Source organism: Macaca fascicularis, chromosome 11, assembly GCF_037993035.2.
Source record: "Macaca fascicularis isolate 582-1 chromosome 11, T2T-MFA8v1.1".
Classification (NCBI taxonomy): Eukaryota; Metazoa; Chordata; class Mammalia; order Primates; family Cercopithecidae; genus Macaca; species Macaca fascicularis.
In genome coordinates, this window is record NC_088385.1 from 37,459,815 (window position 1) to 37,480,711 (window position 20,897).

At 38.9% G+C, this 20,897-nt stretch overlaps 1 long non-coding RNA gene across 2 annotated transcripts in view; it reads right to left on the reverse strand.

Annotated features, from left to right (window-relative positions):
- Positions 1-19,200: 19,200 nt before the first annotated feature.
- The window catches only part of LOC135966090 (uncharacterized), a 67,404-nt gene continuing 65,707 nt past the window's right edge, over positions 19,201-20,897 (reverse strand). For both annotated transcript variants that reach the window (XR_010579195.1, XR_010579194.1), the window contains exon 3: positions 19,201-19,484. This is a non-coding gene — a long non-coding RNA (uncharacterized lncRNA). The remainder of the gene's footprint in view (positions 19,485-20,897) is intronic.

Sequence of the window (20,897 nt, forward strand, 5' to 3'; positions counted from 1 at the left end):
TGTTTTATATTTCTTCCACAATCTTTAGTTAGAAATCCTAGAAGCAGTACTGTCACTGTATATAAAGTACAATTTGAATCACAAAATAATCCCTGGTTAAAAGAAAAAGGACACCACAAAGGCTATTATTTCAATGACCTTCAGCCAGGAACTATGAAGGCAAAGAATTTTAAATGGTGGACTTATTTGTTAAGGAGAATGGGTTCCAGTGCAAAAAAAAGCAAAGTTATTTTCTGGCATGGTTAACGGTCTAACAGCATACAATGCTTTACAAAAAGAAATTGCCGGAGGGGCGGAACAAGATGGCCGAATAGGAACAGCTCCAGTCTCCAACTCCCAGCGCGAGCCACACAGAAGACAGGTGATTTCTGCATTTTCAACTGAGGTACTGGGTTTATCTCACTAGGGAATGCCTGACAATCAGTGCTGGTCAGCTGCTGCAGCCCGACCAGCGACAGCTGAAGCAGGGCAAGGCATCCCATCACAGGGGAAGCTCAAGGGGGAAGAGAATCCCTTTTCCTAGCCAGGGGAACTGAGACACACAACACCTGGAAAATCGGGTAACTCCCACCCCAATACTGCGCTCTACCAAGGATCTTAGCAAACGGGCACACCAGGAGACTATATCCCACACCTGGCTGGGAGGGTCCCACGCCCATGGAGCCTCCCTCATTGCTAGCACAGCAGTCTGCCATCTACCGGCAAGGCAGCAATGAGGCTGGGGGAGGGGCGCCCGCCATTGCTGAGGCTTAAGTAGATAAACAAAGCGGCTGGGAAACTCGAACTGGGTGGAGCTCACAGCAGCTCAAGGAGTCCTGCCTATCTCTGTAGACTCCACCTCTGGGGACAGGGCACAGCTAAACAACAACAACAACAACAACAACAACAACAACAAAAGCAGCTGAAACCTCTGCAGACGCAAACGACTCTGTCTGACAGCTTTGAAGAGAGTAGTGGATCTCCCAACACGGAGGTTGAGATCTGAGAAGGGACAGACTGCCTGCTCAAGTGGGTCCCTGACCCCTGAGTAGTCTAACTGGGAGACATCCCCCACTAGGGGCAGACCAACACCCCACACCTCACACGGTGGAGTACACCACTGAGAGGAAGCTTCCAAAGCAAGAATCAGAGAGGTACACTCGCTGTTCAGCAATAGTCTATCTTCTGCAGCCTCTGCTGCTGATACCCAGGCAAACAGGGTCTGGAGTGGACCTCAAGCAATCTCCAACAGACCTACAGCTGAGGGTCCTGACTGTTAGAAGGAAAACTATCAAACAGGAAGGACACCCACACCAAAACCCCATCAGTACGTCACCATCATCAAAGACCAGAGGCAGATAAAACCACAAAGATGGGGAGAAAGCAGAACAGAAAAGCTGGAAATTCAAAAAATAAGAGCGCATCACCCCCTGCAAAGGAACGCAGCTCATCGCCAGCAACAGATCAAAGCTGGACGGAGAATGACTTTGACGAGATGAGAGAAGAAGGCTTCAGTCCAAAAAACTTCTCAGAGCTAAAGAAGGAATTACGTACCCAGCGCAAAGAAACTAAAAATCTTGAAAAAAGAGTTGAAGAATTGATAACTAGAATAATTAATGCAGAGAAGGCCATAAACGAATGGACAGAGATGAAAACCATGACATGAGAAATACGTGACAAATGCACAAGCTTCAGTAACCAAATCGATCAACTGGAAGAAAGAGTATCAGCGATTGAGGATCAAATGAATGAAATGAAGCAAGAAGAGAAACCAAAAGAAAAAAGAAGAAAAAGAAATGAACAAAGCCTGCAAAAAGTATGGGATTTTGTAAAAAGACCAAATCTACATCTGAGTGGGATGCCTGAAAGTGAGGGGGAAAATGGAACCAAGTTGGAAAACACTCTTCAGGATATCATCCAGGAGAACATCCTCAACCTAGTAGGGCAGGCCAACATTCAAATTCAGGAAATACAGAGAACACCACAAAGATACTCCTCAAGAAGAGCAACTCCAAGAACTCCAAGACACATAATTGCCAGATTCACCAAAGTTGAAATGAAGGAAAAAATCTTAAGGGCAGCCTGAGAGAACGGTCGGGTTACCCACAAAGGGAAGCCCATCAGACTAACAGCAGATCACTCAGCAGAAACTCTACAAGCCAGAAAAGAGTGGGGGCCAATGTTCAACATTCTTAAAGAAAAGAATTTTAAACCCAGAATTTCATATCCAGCCAAACTAACTAAGTTTCATAAGTGAAGGAGAAATAAAATCCTTTACAGATAAGCAAATGCTTAGAGATTTTGTCACCACCAGGCCTGGCTTACAAGAGACACTGAAGGAAGCACTAAACATGGAAAGGAACAACCGGTACCAGCCATTGCAAAAACATGCCAAAATGTAAAGACCATCGAGGCTAGGAAGAAACTGCATCAACTAACGAGCAAAATAACCAGTTAATATCATAATGGCAGGATCAAGTTCACACATAACAGTATTAACCTTAAATGTAAATGGACTAAATGCTCCAATTAAAAGACACAGACTGGCAAACTGGATAAAGAGTCAAGACACATCAGTTTGCTGTATTCAGGAGACCCATCTCACATGCAGAGACATACATAGGCTCAAAATAAAGGGATGGAGGAAGATTTACCAAGCAAATGGAGAACAAAAAAAAGCAGGGTTGCAATACTAGTCTCTGACAAAACATATTTTAAACCAACAAAGACCAAAAGAGACAAAGAAGGCCATTACATAATGGTAAAGGGATCAATTCAACAGGAAGAGCTAACTATCCTAAATATATATGCACCCAATACAGGAGCACCCAGATTCATCAAGCAAGTCCTTAGAGACTTACAAAGAGACTTAGACTCCCATACAATAATAATGGGAGACTTCAACACCCCACTGTCAACATTAGACAGATCAACGAGACAGAAAGTTAACAAGGATGTCCAGGAATTGAACTCATCTCTGCAGCAAGCAGACCTAATAGACATCTACAGAACTCTCCACCCCAAATCAATAGAATATACATTCTTCTCAGCACCACATCACACTTACTCCAAAATTGACCACGTAATTGGAAGTAAAGCACTCTTCAGCAAATGTACAAGAACAGAAATTATAACAAACTGTCTCTCAGACCACAGTGCAATCAAACTAGAACTCAGGACTAAGAAACTCAATCAAAACCACTCAGCTACATGGAAACTGAACAACCTGCTCCTGAATGACTACTGGGTACATAATGAAATGAAGGCAGAAATAAAGATGTTCTTTGAAACCAATGAGAACAAAGATACAACATACCGGAATCTCTGGGACATATTTAAAGCAGTGTGTAGAGGGAAACTTATAGCACTAAATGCCAACAAGAGAAAGCAGGAAAGATCTAAAATTGACATTCTTAACATCACCATTAAAAGAACTAGAGAAGCAAGAGCAAACACATTCAAAAGCTAGCAGAAGGCAAGAAATAACTAAGATCAGAGCAGAACTGAAGGAGATAGAGACACAAAAAACCCTCCAAAAAATCAATGAATCCAGGAGTTGGTTTTTTGAAAAGATCAACAAAATTGATAGGCTGCTAGCAAGATTAATAAAGAAGAAAAGAGAGAAGAATCAAATAGACGCAATTAAAAATGATAAAGGGGATATCACCACCGACCCCACAGAAATACAAACTACTATCAGAGAATACTATAAACACCTCTACGCAAATAAACTAGAAAATCTAGAAGAAATGGATAATTTCCTGGACACTTACACTCTCCCAAGACTAAACCAGGAAGAAGCTGAATTCCTGAATAGACCAATAGCAGGCTCTGAAATTGAGGCAATAATTAATAGCCTACCAACCAAAAAAAGTCCAGGACCAGATGGATTCACAGCTGAATTCCACCAGAGGTACAAGGAGGAGTTGGTACCATTCCTTCTGAAACTATTCCAATCAATAGAAAAAGAGGGAATCCTCCCTAACTTATTTTATGAGGCCAACATCATCCTGATACCAAAGCCTGGCAGAGACACAACAAAAAAAGAGAATTTTAGACCAATATCCCTGATGAACATCGATGCAAAAATCCTCAATAAAATACTGGCAAACCAGATCCAGCAGCACATCAAAAAGCTTATCCACCGTGATCAAGTGGGCTTCATCCCTGGGATGCAAGGCTTGTTCAACATACGCAAACCAATAAACGTACTCCAGCATATAAACAGAACCAAAGACAAGAACCACATGATTATCTCAATAGATGCAGAAAAGTCTTTTGACAAAATTCAACAGCCCTTCATGCTAAAAACGCTCAATAAATTCGGTATTGATGGAACGTACCTCAAAATAATAAGAGCTATTTATGACAAACCCACAGCCAATATCATACTGAATGGGCAAAAACTGGAAAAATTCCCTTTGAAAACTGGCACAAGACAGGGATGCCCTCTCTCACCACTCTATTCAACATAGTGTTGGAAGATCTGGCTAGGGCAATCAGGCAAGAGAAAGAAATCCAGGGTATTCAGTTAGGAAAAGAAGAAGTCAAATTGTCCCTGTTTGCAGATGACATGATTATATATTTAGAAAACCCCATTGTCTCAGCCCAAAATCTCTTTAAGCTGATAAGAAATTTCAGCAAAGTCTCAGGATACAAAATTAATGTGCAAAAATCACAAGCATTCTTATACGCCAGTAACAGACAAACAGAGAGCCAAATCAGGAATGAACTTCCATTCACAATTGCTTCCAAGAGAATGAAATACCTAGGAATCCAACTGACAAGGGATGTAAAGGACCTCTTCAAGGAGAACTACAAACCACTGCTCAGTGAAATCAAAGAGGACACAAACAAATGGAAGGAAGAATCAATATCGTGAAAATGACCATACTGCCCAAGGTAATTTATAGATTCAATGCCATCCCCATCAAGCTACCAATGAGTTTCTTCACAGAATTGGAAAAAACTGCTTTAAAGTTCATATGGAACCAAAAAAGAGCCCGCATTGCCAAGACAATCCTAAGTCAAAAGAACAAAGCTGGAGGCATCACGCTACCTGACTTCAAACTATACTACAAGGCTACAGTAACCAACACCGCATGGTACTGGTACCAAAACAGAGATATAGACCAATGGAACAGAACAGAGTCCTCAGAAATAATACCATACATCTACAGCCATCTGATCTTTGACAAACCTCAGAAAAACAAGAAATGGGGTAAGGATTCCCTATTTAATAAATGGTGCTGGGAAAATTGGCTAGCCATAAGTAGAAAGCTGAAACTGGATCTTTCCTTACTCCTTATATGAAAATTAATTCAAGATGGATTAGAGACTTAAATGTTAGACCCAATACCATAAAAACCCTAGAAGAAAACCTAGGTAATACCATTCAGGACATAGGCATGAGCAAGGACTTCATGTCTAAAACACCAGAAGCAATGGCAACAAAAGCCAAAATTGACAAATGGGATCTAATTAAACTAAAGAGCTTCTGCACAGCAAAAGAAACTACCATCAGAATGAATAGGCAACCTACAGAATGGGAGAAAATTTTTGCAATCTACTTATCTGACAAAGAGCTAATATCCAGAACCTACAAAGAACTCAAACAAATTTACAAGAAAAAAACAAACAACCCCTTCAAAAAGTGGGCTAAGCATATGAACAGACAGTTCTCAAAAGAAGACATTCATACAGCCAACAGACACATGAAAAAATGCTCATCATCACTGGCCATCAGAGAAATGCAAATCAAAACCACAATGAGATACCATCTCACACCAGTTAGAATGGCAATCATTAAAAAGTCAGGAAACAACAGGTGCTGGAGAGGATGTGGAGAAATAGGAACACTTTTACACTGTTGGTGGTACTGTAAACTAGTTCAACCATTATGGAAAACAGTATGGCAATTCCTCAAGGATCTAGAACTAGATGTACCATTTGACCCAGCCATCCCATTACTGGGGATATACCCAAAGGATTATAAATCATGCTGCTATAAAGAAACATGCACATGTATGTTTATTGTGGCACTATTCACAATAGCAAAGACTTGGAATCAACCCAAATGTCCATCAGTGACAGACTGGATGAAGAAAATGTGGTACATATACACCATGGAATACTATGCAGCCATAAAAAAGGATGAGTTTGTGTCCTTTGTAGAGACATGGATGCAGCTGGAAACCATCATTCTCAGCAAACTATCGCAAGAACAGAAAACCAAACACCGCATGTTCTCACTCATAGGTGGGAACTGAACAATGAGATCACTTGGACTCGGGAAGGGGAACATCATACACTGGGGCCTATCATGGGGAGGGGGTAGGGGTGAGGGATTGCATTGGGAGTTATACCTGATGTAAATGACTGGTTGATGGGTGCTGACGAGTTGATGGGTGTAGCACGCCAACATGGCACAAATATACATATGTAACAAACCTGCACGTTATCCGCATGTACCCTAGAACTTAAAGTATAATAATAATATATATATATATATAAAGAAATAAGTAGTATCTAAAACCTCATAAGAATGAAATGGGCTGAGATTAATAAAGACATATCAGACATAGGAAATGTATAAGAAGACTAAAGAGGTAAGAACTGAGCCTATATCGGAGGTACTAAGGACTACACTTGACTCTAATCCAACAAATCAGTAGTTAAGACCATATCCAAAAATGTAATTGAGAGTAATGCAATAATAGAAGCTATGTGAGAAATGAACTGTGTATTGTGAAACAAGAAAATAAATATATTTGGAAGTTAAAAAAAGAAAAAAGAAATTGCCATTGGCAGCTTCATTAATTAAGCACTTCATTAGTTTAAGTGAGAACTTGATACTTCAGGGAACATCACTCAGTGAAATTTCTCACTTAGAGTAGGTCCTAGTTAGCAAATCAAAACTGTGGCAATTCCCACCTAAATGTGAAAGTCAAGCTTGTCACTGTTTAATGAGGTGAAAACAGAGCTACAGTAAGCTAAGTAGACCTCAGTCCAAACCAAAGATACTTTATTAGTTTAGCTAAGGAAATACAGGCACCATACAAGCTGATCTTGTGACCAAAATAGTATTTGCCTAATTAGAACAGCTGAAAGTTCTTCAGAGCTCATGCTATGACTCTAAGTTGAGGTGCATGTAAAGTTATCTCTTTTCCATTATGTTTAACATATCACGTCTAAAAGCTTCTAGTGAATTGGTTTTCTTAAAATATTCTTAAAACTTTTAGGTGCTTCTTTCAGACAAAACCATATTATTATATTTTACTATATATATATATATATATATGATATGCATATATATAGTGGAGAAAAAAAGAAAGGGCAACTTGGGAGGGCAAGCTTGTACATTCCTTCTTAAAGACGACTTAGTTCATGGATATGTATCCTTCCAAATAAACTTGAGAGGGTCTTCATTAAGTTCTTCAAAAATCCAACAGAAAAGTTTATAATTGCACTTAACTTATAGATTAATTTGGGGAGAAGTGACAGTTTTTATAATATTGTCATTCCATCTAAGTGCATGGGATGTCACTCCATTTTTCCAGGTTGTTTTCCATGTCCTTGATTAGAGCTTCAAATTTCCATGCCTAAAGTATTCGTGTATTTTTAGTTAACTTAGTGCCTGTATACATTATGGTCTTATTAAGATTATACTTACATAAAATTAAATTTTATGACTTATTTTTAAAACATATTTTGAAAAATATTTCTGAAGAGAGGATTGTAGGCTTTTTAAAAATAACATTTATGTTCAAGTAATGCATTGCAGTTACAGAAAATATTTATTCCCATATAACCCAAAAAAACCCAAATCATCTATTAACAATACATTTTCTCTTTTTAGCATTGTTTTCTGAAGTATAAGAGATTTATTGAAGTTTGAATAATTTGATCTGATGCATGCAAGACACAGATCTGGGAAATATCCTCTTTAGGTGAATTTAAAGAATTATCAACTTTTCAGTCTTCACCGATTTTGTTTTCCATTCTAGCATCTGTATTCCTTTTGCTTCTGACTTGAACTAGTAACCATTAGTGACTATAAACAATATATGAGAATTTAAATATTAAAAACTTTAAAATACTAATGCTACTCTTTAGCTGAGTGGTAACTTGGAACATCCAAGTCTTCAGCATGCCACCTCCTCTCCTCTGATCTTGACTTCCTTCCAACTCATGGTGTACATTCAGTCAATACAGAGACTTCTGCATTGTTCCAATTTAAAATGGTACAAACTTATTAGCAACTTGTTTATTTGTTCATTTTTATTACCAGAAATTAAGTAGATGCTATTGTCACCTTTAATTCATGAACCAATGGGAACCCCTTTTTACACCCTTGTGGATTTATGAATCACCAAGTGAAAACTCTAAGGCTTCCGGATGTTCATAGGCATGACTCTGCATGTTAGGGCCCTTGAGTCTGCTAAAGACAGTGCTTAGGTTTGGGCCTCAGGTGGGAAACAGGTGCCTTGACTATCGTGAATTTTCCAACTCAGTATTTGTAATTCAATTAGCAAAATCCCTCCAATTAGTACAATTTAGAATTTGGGCACTATAAAAGTGATACATTCACATTGCAAGGAGATTGCAAAATGAAAGCTTTATATTATTTGGTTTGTGAGATAAATGACGTGTTTAGTATTATTAATTATGTTAACAATAGCAACTTTTCAAGAAGTCAAGAATGCACAGGGAGGTAATGGGTTCCATATATATATATTGAATATCTAGATCAATCTTGAATATTGGTGGTACTAGATATGGCAAAAGGCTCTTATCTAATTTGAGTGCTACAAAAGTAGAAGGTAAAAAATAGACAGTAGAAGAAGTAAATGTACCTTGAAGTATATAGTTCTAATTGAATATTGCTAAATAAGTACTATTAAACCTTGCTTACATAGAGCTAAAAATCTAGGCATTTGTTTATTGTCCATCCTTTTCAAACTATTCTTCATGGTTATTAATCTTGTGAGTACATTTTCTCTTCCAGGAATGGCCTGCAAGTGTATTAGTACGTTTTCACACTGCTATAAAGCAATACCGGAGACTGAGTAATTTACAAAGGAAAGAGGTTTAATGGACTCAGAGTTCTACATAGCTGGGGAGGCCTCAAGAAACTTACATAAAATGGAAGATGAAGGGGAAGCAGGCACCTTCTTCACAAGGTGGCAGGAGAGAGAAGCATGAGTTAAGGAGAAACTACCGAACACTTATAGAGTCATCAGATTCCATGAGGCTCACTCACTATTATGAGAACAGCATGGGGGAGAGCACCCTCATAATTCAATCACCTCCCACCAGGTCCCTCCCTCAATGCAAGGGAATTACAATTCAAGGTGAGATTTGGGTGGGAACCCAGAGCTAAATCATATCAACAAGATACCAAGGAAACCTCAGAACTAAGAAATTCTATAAAGAAAAGAACTCTCTCATCTGTCTCCTCTCCTCTCCTTCTTTCCCATTTCTCTCCACTCTTTCCTTATCCCATCCCACCCTCTCCCTTCTCATCTCTCCCTTCCTGTCTCTCTGTCACCCCTAAAAAGAAAAAAAAAATTAACTAATTAATGTCTAGCTTTTGAGGCTTCATTATTTTCTGAAAATCCTAACATAATAAACTAAAAAAAAAATGTTTAAGTGATGGGCTCTAATACCACAAAATGACAAGGATGTTTAGCAACAACAACATGTTATTGATATTAAGAATTTTTTTCTATACCTCTTAGCAATTTGCATGTCTTTTTATAAGATATACCTATTCAGGCCTTTTTCTCATTTTTATTTTTATTTTTTTATTACTTTTTTATTATTATTTTTAAATTTATTTATTATTATTATACTTTAAGTTGTAGGGTACATGTGCATAACGTGCAGGTTTGTTACATATGTATACTTGTGCCATGTTGGTGTGCTGCACCCATCAACTCGTCATTTACATCAGGTATAAATCCCAATGCAATCCCTCCCCCCTCCCCCCTCCCCATGATAGGCCCCGGTGTGTGATGTTCCCCTTCCCGAGTCCAAGTGATCTCATTGTTCAGTTCCCACCTATGAGTGAGAACATGCGGTGTTTGGTTTTCTGTTCTTGTGATAGTTTGCTGAGAATGATGGTTTCCAGCTGCATCCATGTCCCTACAAAGGACACAAACTCATCCTTTTTTATGGCTGCATAGTATTCCATGGTGTATATGTGCCACATTTTCTTAATCCAATCTGTCACTGATGGACATTTGGGTTGATTCCAAGTCTTTGCTATTGTGAATAGTGCCGCAATAAACATACGTGTGCATGTGTCTTTATAGCAGCATAATTTATAATCCTTTGAGTATATACCCAGTAATGGGATAGCTGGGTCATATGGTACATCTAGTTCTAGATTCTTGAGGAATCGCCCTACTGTTTTCCATAATGGTTGAACTAGTTTACAATCCCACCAACAGTGTAAAAGTGTTCCTATTTCTCCACATCCTCTCCAGCACCTCTTGTTTCCTGACTGTTTAATGATCGCCATTCTAACTGGTGTGAGATGGTATCTCATTGTGGTTTTGATTTGCATTTCTCTGATGGCCAGTGATGATGAGCATTTCTTCATGTGTCTGTTGGCTGTATGAATGTCTTCTTTTGAGAAATGTCTGTTCATATCCTTTGCCCACTTTTTGATGGGGTTGTTTGTTTTTTTCTTGTAAATTTGTTTGAGTTCTTTGTAGGTTCTGGATATTAGCCCTTTGTCAGATGAGTAGATTGCAAAAATTTTCTCCCATTCTGTAGGTTGCCTGTTCACTCTGGTGGTAGTTTCTTTTGCTGTGCAGAAGCTCTTTAGTTTAATTAGATCCCATTTGTCAATTTTGGCTTTTGCTGCTGTTGCTTTTGGTGTTTTAGACATGAAGTCTTTGCCCATGCCTATGTCCTGAATGGTACTACTTAGGTTTTCCTCTAGGATTTTTATGGTATTAGGTCTAACATTTAAGTCTCTAATCCATCCTGAATTAATTTTTGTATAAGGAGTAAGGAAAGGATCCAGTTTCAGCTTTCTACTTATGGCTAGCCAATTTTCCCAGCACCATTTATTAAATAGGGAATCCTTTCCCCATTTCTTGTTTCTCTCAGGTTTGTCAAAGATCAGATGGCTGTAGATGTGTGCTATTATTTCTGAGGACTCTGTTCTGTTCCATTGGTCTATATCTCTGTTTTGGTACCAGTACCATGCTGTTTTGGTTACTGTAGTCTTGTAGTATAGTTTGAAGTCAGGTAGCGTGATGCCTCCAGCTTTGTTCTTTTGACTTAAGATTGTCTTGGAGATGCAGGCTCTTTTTTTGGTTCCATATGAACTTTAAAGCAGTTTTTTCCAATTCTGTGAAGAAATTCATTGGTAGCTTGATGGGGATGGCATTGAATCTATAAATTACCTTGGGCAGTATGGCCATTTTCACGATATTAATTCTTCCTATCCATGAACATGGTATGTTCTTCCATTTGTTTGTGTCCTCTTTTATTTCACTGAGCAGTGGTTTGTAGTTCTCCTTGAAGGGGTCCTTTACATCGCTTGTAAGTTGGATTCCTAGGTATTTTATTCTCTTGGAAGCAATTGTGAATGGAAGTTCATTCCTGATTTGGCTGTCTGTTTGTCTGTTACTGGTGTATAAGAATGCTTGTGATTTTTGCACATTGATTTTGTATCCTGAGACTTTGCTGAAGTTGCTTATCAGCTTAAGGAGATTTTGGGCTGAGACAATGGGGTTTTCTAAATATACAATCATGTCAACCGCAAAGAGGGACAATTTGATTTCTTCTTTTCCTAACTGAATACCCTTGATTTCTTTCTCTTGCCTGATTGCCCTAGCCAGAACTTCCAACACTATGTTGAATAGGAGTGGTGAGAGAGGGCATCCCTGTCTTGTGCCAGTTTTCAAAGGGAATTTTTCCAGTTTTTGCCCATTCAGTATGATATTGGCTGTGGGTTTGTCATAAATAGCTCTTATTATTTTGAGGTACGTTCCATCAATACCAAATTTATTGAGCGTTTTTAGCATGAAGGGCTGTTGAATTTTGTCAAAAGACTTTTCTGCATCTATTGAGATAATCATGTGGTTCTTGTCTTTGGTTCTGTTTATATGCTGGATTATGTTTATTGATTTGCGAATGTTGAACCAGCCTTGCATCCCAGGGATGAAGCCCACTTGATCATGGTGGATAAGCTTTTTGATGTGTTGCTGAATCCGGTTTGCCAGTATTTTATTGAGGATTTTTGCATCGATGTTCATCAGGGATATTGGTCTAAAATTCTCTTTTTTTGTTGTGTCTCTGCCAGGCTTTGGTATCAGGATGATGTTGGCCTCATAAAATGAGTTAGGGAGGATTCCCTCTTTTTCTATTGATTGGAATAGTTTCAGAAGGAATGGTACCAACTCCTCCTTGTACCTCTGGTAGAATTCAGCTGTGAATCCATCTGGTCCTGGACTTTTTTTGGTTGGTAGGCTATTAATTATTGCCTCAATTTCAGAGCCTGCTATTGGTCTATTCAGGGATTCAACTTCTTCCTGGTTTAGTCTTGGAAGAGTGTAAGTGTCCAGGAAATTATCCATTTCTTCTAGATTTTCCAGTTTATTTGCGTAGAGGTGTTTATAGTATTCTCTGATGGTAGTTTGTATTTCTGTGGGGTCGGTGGTGATATCCCCTTTATCATTTTTAATTGCGTCTATTTGATTCTTCTCTCGTTTCTTCTTTATTAGTCTTGCTAGTGGTCTGTCAATTTTGTTGATCTTTTCAAAAAACCAACTCCTGGATTTATTGATTTTTTGGAGGGTTTTTTGTGTCTCTATCTCCTTCAGTTCTGCTCTGATCTTAGTTATTTCTTGCCTTCTGCTAGCTTTCAAATGTGTTTGCTCTTGCTTCTCTATTTCTTTTAATTGCGATGTTAGAGTGTCAATTTTAGATCTTTCCTGCTTTCTCTTGTGGGCATTTAGTGCTATAAATTTCCCTCTACACACTGCTTTAAATGTGTCCCAGAGATTCTGGTATGTTGTATCTTTGTTCTGTTCTCATTGGTTTCAAAGAACATCTTTATTTCTGCCTTCATTTCATTACGTACCCAGTAGTCATTCAGGAGCAGGTTGTTCAGTTTCCATGTAGTTGAGCGGTTTTGATTGAGTTTCTTAGTCCTGAGTTCTAGTTTGATTGCACTGTGGTCTGAGAGACAGTTTGTTATAATTTCTGTTCTTTTACATTTGCTGAGGAGTTCTTTACTTCCAATTACGTGGTCAATTTTGGAGTAAGTACGATGTGGTGCTGAGAAGAATGTATATTCTGTTGATTTGGGGTGGAGAGTTCTATAGATGTCTCTTAGGTCTGCTTGCTGCAGAGATGAGTTCAATTCCTGGATATCCTTGTTAACTTTCTGTCTCGTTGATCTGTCTAATGTTGACAGTGGAGTGTTGAAGTCTCCCATTATTATTGTATGGGAGTCTAAGTCTCTTTGTAAGTCTCTAAGGACTTGCCTGATGAATCTGGGTGCTCCTGTATTGGGTGCATATATATTTAGGATAGTTAGCTCTTCCTGTTGAATTGATCCCTTTACCATTATGTAATGGCCTTCTTTGTCTCTTTTGATCTTTGATGGTTTAAAGTCTGTTTTATCAGAGACTAGTATTGCAACCCCCGCTTTTTTTTGTTCTCCATTTGCTTGGTAAATCTTCCTCCATCCCTTTGTTTTGAGCCAATATATGTCTCTGCGTGTGAGATGGGTCTCCTGAATACAGCAGACTGATGGGTCTTGACTCTTTATCCAGTTTGCCAGTCTGTGTCTTTTAATTGGAGCATTTAGTCCATTTACATTTAAGGTTAATATTGTTATGTGTGAACTTGATCCTGCCATTATGATATTAACTGGTTATTTTGCTCGTTAGTTGAGGCAGTTTCTTCCTAGCCTCGATGGTCTTTACATTTTGGCATGTTTTTGCAATGGCTGGTACCAGTTGTTCCTTTCCATGTTGAGTGCTTCCTTCAGGGTCTCTTGTAAGACAGGCCTAGTGGTGACAAAATCTCTAAGCATTTGCTTATCTGTAAAGGATTTTATTTCTCCTTCACTTATGAAACTTAGTTAGTTTGGCTGGATATGAAATTCTGGGTTGAAAATTCTTTTCTTTAAGAATGTTGAATATTGGCCCCCACTCTCTTCTGGCTTGTAGAGTTTCTGCTGAGTGATCTGCTGTTAGTCTGATGGGCTTCCCTTTGTGGGTAACCCGACCGTTCTCTCTGGCTGCCCTTAAGATTTTTTCCTTCATTTCAACTTTGGTGAATCTGGCAATTATGTGTCTTAGAGTTGCTCTTCTTGAGGAGTATCTTTGTGGCGTTCTCTGTATTTCCTGAATTTGAATGTTGGCCTGCCCTACTAGGTTGGGGAAGTTGTCCTGGATGATATCCTGAAGAGTGTTTTCCAACTTGGTTCCATTTTCCCCCTCACTTTCAGGCACCCCAATCAGACATAGATTTGGTCTTTTTACATAATCCCATACTTCTTGCAGGCTTTGTTCATTTCTTTTTCTTCTTTTTTCTTTTGGTTTCTCTTCTCGCTTCATTTCATTCATTTGATCCTCAATCGCTGATACTCCTTCTTCCAGTTGATCGAGTTGGTTACTGAAGCTTGTGCATTTGTCACGTATTTCTCGTGTCATGGTTTTCATCTCTTTCATTTCGTTTATGACCTTCTCTGCATTAATTACTCTAGCCATCAATTCTTCCACTTTTTTTTCAAGATTTTTAGTTTCTTTGCGCTGGGTACGTAATTCCTTCTTTAGCTCTGAGAAATTTGATGGACTGAAGCCTTCTTCTCTCATCTCGTCAAAGTCATTCTCCGTCCAGCTTTCATCCGTTGCTGGCGATGAGTTGCGCTCCTTTGCCGGGGGAGATGCACTGTTATTTTTTGAATTTCCAGCTTTTCTGCCCTGCTTTTTCCCCATCTTTGTGGTCTTATCTGCCTCTGGTCTTTGATGATGGTGAGGTACTGATGGGGTTTTGGTGTAGGTTTCCTTCCTGTTTGATAGTTTTCCTTCTAACAGTCAGGACCCTCAGCTGTAGGTCTGTTGGAGATTGCTTGAGGTCCACTCCAGACCCTGTTTTCCTGGGTATCAGCAGCAGAGGCTGCAGAAGATAGAATATTTCTGAACAGAGAGTGTACCTGTCTGATTCTTGCTTTGGAAGCTTCCTCTCAGTGGTGTACTCCACCCTGTGAGGTGTGGGGTGTCAGACTGCCCCTAGTGGGGGATGTCTCCCAGTTAGGCTACTCAGGGGTCAGGGACCCACTTGAGCAGGCAGTCTGTCCCTTCTCAGATCTCAACCTCCGTGTTGGGAGATCCACTGCTCTCTTCAAAGCTGTCATGCAGAGTCGTTTGCATCTGCAGAGCTTTCTGCTGCATTTGTTATTGTTTACTGTGCCCTGTCCCTGGAGGTGGAGTCTACAGAGACAGGCAGGTTTCCTTGAGCTGCTGTGAGCTCCACCCAGTTGGAGCCTCCCAGCAGCTTTGTTTACCTACTTAAGCCTCAGCAATGGTGGGCGTCCCTCCCCCAGCCTCGCTGCTGCCTTGCCGGTAGATCACAAACTGCTGTGCTAGCAATGAGGGAGGCTCCGTGGGTGTGGGACCCTCCCGGCCAGGTGTGGGATATGATCTCCTGGTATGCCTGTTTGCTTAAAGCGCAGTATTGGGGTGGGAGTTACCCGATTTTCCAGGTGTTGTGTGTCTCAGTTCCACTGGCTAGGAAAAGGGATTCCCTTCCCCCTTGCGCTTCCCAGGTGAGGCAATGCCTCGCCCTGCTTCAGCTCTCGCTGGTCGGGCTGCAGCAGCTGACCAGCACCGATAGTCCGGCACTCCCCAGTGAGATGAACCCAGTACCTCGGTTGAAAATGCAGAAATCACCGGTCTTCTGTGTCACTCGCACTGGGAGTTGGAGACTGGAGCTGTTCCTGTTCGGCCATCTTGCTGCTAAGCTCTCATTTTTAAAATTATTATTTTTTCTTTTTTTTTAAAGACAAAGTCTTGCTATATCACCCAGGCTACAGTGCAGTGGTGCGATCTCGGCTCACTGCCACCTCCACCTCCCGGGTTCAAGCAATTCTCTTGCCACAGCCTCCCCAAGTAGCTGGGATTACAGGCACCTGCTACTGCACTCGGTTAATTTTTGTATTTTTAGTAGAGTCGGGGTTTCACCACCCTGTGATCCACCCGCCTTGGCTTCCCAATGTGGTGGGATTACGGGAGTGAGCCACCGTGCCCCGCCTAAAATCAAATTATTTGCTGTTTGCTGTTGCATTGTTTGAAGTCCTTTTATATTCTGGATATTAATTTCTCTTAGGCAAATGCATTGTTTGCAAATATTTTCTCCTATTTTTAGGTTGTCTCTTCAATCTCTTGATTGTTTCCTTTGTTGTACAGAGAATTTTTCATTTAATGTAATTCCATTTGTCTGTGTTTTCTTTTGTTGCCTGTGCTTTCGAATTCTTATCCAAAAAATCCTTACCCAGATCAATATCATGAAGCATTACCTGTATGTTTATGTTTTCTTCTAGTAGTTTTATAGTTTTTGGATCATAAATTTATATCTTTAATCCATTTGAGTTGATTTTTGTAGATTATGAGATATAGGGATCTAGCTTCATTCTTTTACAGGTGGATATTTAGTTTTTTTTAGCAACACTTATCGAAGAGACTGTCTTTTCCTCAATGTGTGTTCTTGGTGCCTTGTCAAAAATCAGTTGGCTATAAGTGAGTGTGTTTATTTCTGAGTTTTCTCTCCTATTCCATTGGTCCATGTGTCTATTTTTATGTTTATAGCAGGATGTTTGGTTACTATAGCTTTGTAGTGCATTTTGACATCAGGTAGTGTGATGCCTCCAATTTTTTATCCTTTTGCCCAACATTACTTTGGCAATTTGGAGTCTTTTGTGTTTTCATATAAATTTTAGGATTGTTTTTTCTATTTCCATGAAGAATGTCATTGGTATTTTGATAGATATTGCATTAAATCTGTAGATTATTTGAGTGATATGGACATTTTAGCAATATTAATTTTTTCAATTCTTGTACATAAAATATCTTTTCATTTATTTGTGCCCTATTCAATTTCTTCCATCAATGTTTTATAGTTTTCATTGTAGAGATCTTTCACCTCCTTGGTTGAATTTACTCCTATGTATTTTTTATAGGTGTTATAAATGGGATTGCCTTCTTGCTTTCTTTTTCATATAGTTCACTTTTGGTGTATAAAATGCTACTGATTTCTATATGTTGATTTTGTATCCTGTACCTTTATCAAATTTGTTAGTTCTAATAGTTTTTGGAAGAGTCTTTTGGGTTTCTTTTTTTTATTATAAGATTATGTTGTCTGCAAATAGGGACAATCTGACTTCCTCCTTTCCAATTTGGATGCCCTTTGTTTCTTTCTCTTGTCTAATTGCTTTGGCTAGGGCTCCCAGTACCATGTTGAATGAAAGTGGTAAAAGTAGGTATCTTTGTCTTGTTCTAGATCTTAGAGGTAGAGTTTTCAACTTTTCCCTGTACGGTATGATGTTAGCTATGGTACTGTGTTGAGGTACATTTTTTTCTACACCTAATTTTTTGAGAGTTCTTATCATAAAGGGAGAGTGAATTTTCCCAAATGCTTTTTCCATGCGTATTGAAATAACCACATGGGTTTTGTGTTTGATTTTGTTAATGTGATATATCAAGTTTATTGGTTTCCCTTTTTTTTTTTTTTTTTTTTTTTTTTTGAGACAGAGTTTCACTCTTGTTGTCCAGGCTAGAGTGCACCACCACACCCACCTAATTTTGTATTTTTGGTAGAGATGGGGTTTCTCCATGTTGGTCAGACTGGTCTCAAACTCCCCACCTCAGGTGATCTACCCTCCTTGGTCTCCCAGATTGCTGGGATTACAGGCATGAGCCACCCCACCTGGCCAGGTTTCCATATTCTCAAATCATTCTTGCATACCTGGGATGAATCCTACTTGATCATGGTTAACGGCATTTTTAATGTGCTGTTGAATTTGGCTTGCTAATATTTTGTTGAGATTTTTGCATCTATGTGCATCAGGGATATTGGCCTGTAGGTTTCTTCTTTGGTTGTGTCCTTGTCTAATTTTGTATTAGGGTAATACTGTCCTCATAGATTGAGTTTGGAAGTATTCCCTCCTCTTCAATTTTTGGAATAGTTTACAGAGTGTTGGTATTAGATTGTTAAATGTTTGAGACAATGTGGCAGTGAAGGCATCAGGTCCTGGGCTTTTCTTTGATGGGAGGTATTTTATTGCTTATTCAGTTTTGTTACTGGATATTGATCTGTTCAGATTGTTCTTCTTTAAATGTTTGATAGAATTCAGCAGTGATGGCATCAGGTCCTGGAGTTTTCTTTGATGGGAGACATTTCACTACTGATTCAATTTTGTTACTTGACATTGATCTGTTAAGATTTTCTGTTTCTTCGTGATTCAATTTTGGTAGATTGTATGTATCTAGGAATTTATCCATTTCTTCTAGGTTTTCCAGTTTATTGGCTTATAGTTGTTCATGGTAGGGCATCTCGATGGTGAGGCAGACTGTGTATTATAGGGATGGGTAGGGGAAGGGGGAGAGGTTGCAGTATGTGGCAACTCCGTACTTTTTGCTTAATTTCACTGTAAACCTAAAACCACTCTAACCTAGTAATTTAAAAAGGCAATGGGCTGAACTGCAAAACTCTAAAGCCACTGAAGTATATACAGAAAACACTGGCTAACACATCCTATTAACTAAATAGGCCTGACAGCAATGTAAAATAGGCTTATGCCAGTGACAGAAAGCAAATCAGGAGGTAGTAAACACATACCAGTTATTTCATTTTTAATATGACCAAAATATTGTATATGTACACAAAACCAAACCCACAAAAAATATTTAACATGCTAATAAACTATAAACAAAATTCAAAAATAACCTAAGAAATTGAGAGAGCAAATCAGGTTAAAGTCAATTCATAATATCAAAGAGGAGCCATGACAGTGCTTTTGCATTTTAGTGCTAATTTCTCTAGGAGTGTTCTTCTAATTTTCTATCAATTGGGAAAAATATCAGACAGAAATAGAATGTTTTAATAGCAAAAATAGATATTGTTTACCTCAACTCAGGACATTTTAAAAATAAAGGTGAGTGGATTTTTTCTTACATGAAAGAGCAAAATTCATTTTCTTTATAAGACTGTTGACAGTCTTTATTTTTCATGTAGTCTACTTAACTCAACCATACCCAACCGTGCTTCTGAGCTTTACTTCTCCAGCTTTTTTCTTTTCTTTTTCCAGAGAAAGGAAAGTACATGCTGACTCTTAGTCATAGTTCAAATTCATGTTTCTATTCTTCCTGTATATCCCTTGGAGTATAGAGGAAAGTTTTCTATTTCTTTGGAGAAAAGAAAAATCTGTTTTCTATTTTCTAAGCCAGTGTCGTCAAACAGCATTGTGAGGCAGCATACTGTATGAAAAGTATAAGGGGACACAAAAGGGACAAATAAAAATGATAAAAGTCAATTAAAAAGAAATTCTGAATAAAAATGTGGAACATGAAAGTAGTCCATGTAATTTTCAAGAACCATTTCATTCAAAGCTTAGAAAAAAAAAAAGAAGAAAGAAAGAAAAGCTCTTGACTGGCCAATCTAGACAGAAATGTGTGCTTCAGCCCACTGAGAGATAAAGGAAGCAATTGTCATGGCTTTGGGAATTTAGGAAACTTTTAAGATTTTTGAACCAATTCAAGTCAGTTCTTTGAAATTAAAAAAGGAGATATTGAGGCCACAGAGGAGACTTACTGAAGGAGATTCATAAAAATAAAATTTATTCACTCAAGAAGTAACTTATTGAGCATATTTTATACACTGGGCTGTTAGGATCATCATTGAACAAAATAGACCACCCTCTTCCTCCTAAATGTCTGCCATGGTGGAAATTATGTTCTATTTCATGGAACACAGAAGATGAACGTTAAACATAAAAGCAATTATATGTCAGAATTTGAAAATATTATAGGAAAAAATGGAGCAGGCTAATAGTGGTTGAGATACAGGTTATTGGGGTGAGAGAAGGAAGGTGTGTCAGGATCTTCTTGTATTTCTATAAAGGCATACTTGAGACTGGGTAATTTAAAAGAGGTTTGATTGGCTCATGGTTCTGTAGGCCATGCAAGCATGGCGCTGGCATTGCTCAGCTTCTGGGGAGGCCTCAGGGAGCTTTTACTAGTGGCAGAAGGTGAAGTGGAAGCAGGCACATCACATGACAAGAGTGGGAACAAGAGAGAGAGAAGGGGGAGATGCCACTCACTTTCAAACTACCAGATCTCCAGAGAACTCTCTCATCAGCAAGCGGATGGCACTAAGCCATTTCTGAGGGTTTTGCCCCCAAAATCCAAACACCTCCAACTAGGCCCCGCCTTCAACACTGGTGATTACATTTTGACATGAGATTAGGAGGGGACATCAAAAGCATATCAGACAGGTTGCAATTTAAATCGGTGTGCCCAGGACAGGCCTCTTTATGAAGGGGACACTTGAACACAGATCTGAAGCAAAGAAGAAGGGTGTCTTTATAAGCAGCCCGTGCAAGAATCTGAGGATAGAGCATTCCTGATGGATGCCAGGAGGGTCAAAGTTCAGAATGTTTACAGCTACTGGGAAGGGCAGGCTTATACTTTGAAAATAAGAGATCAGTAAAAGACTACATGCAAAAACAAAATTACAAATTCTCAAAAAGAAATAAATGAAAGTGTAAATCTCAGAGGATTTCTGAAACCTCTGAGGAAGAGATGAGAGTTTAAATGGGCCTTGAAATGTTTTTGAGGTTTTCTTCCCACGGGAATAAATTCAATGATCATAAGTGCTTATAAAAGTTACAA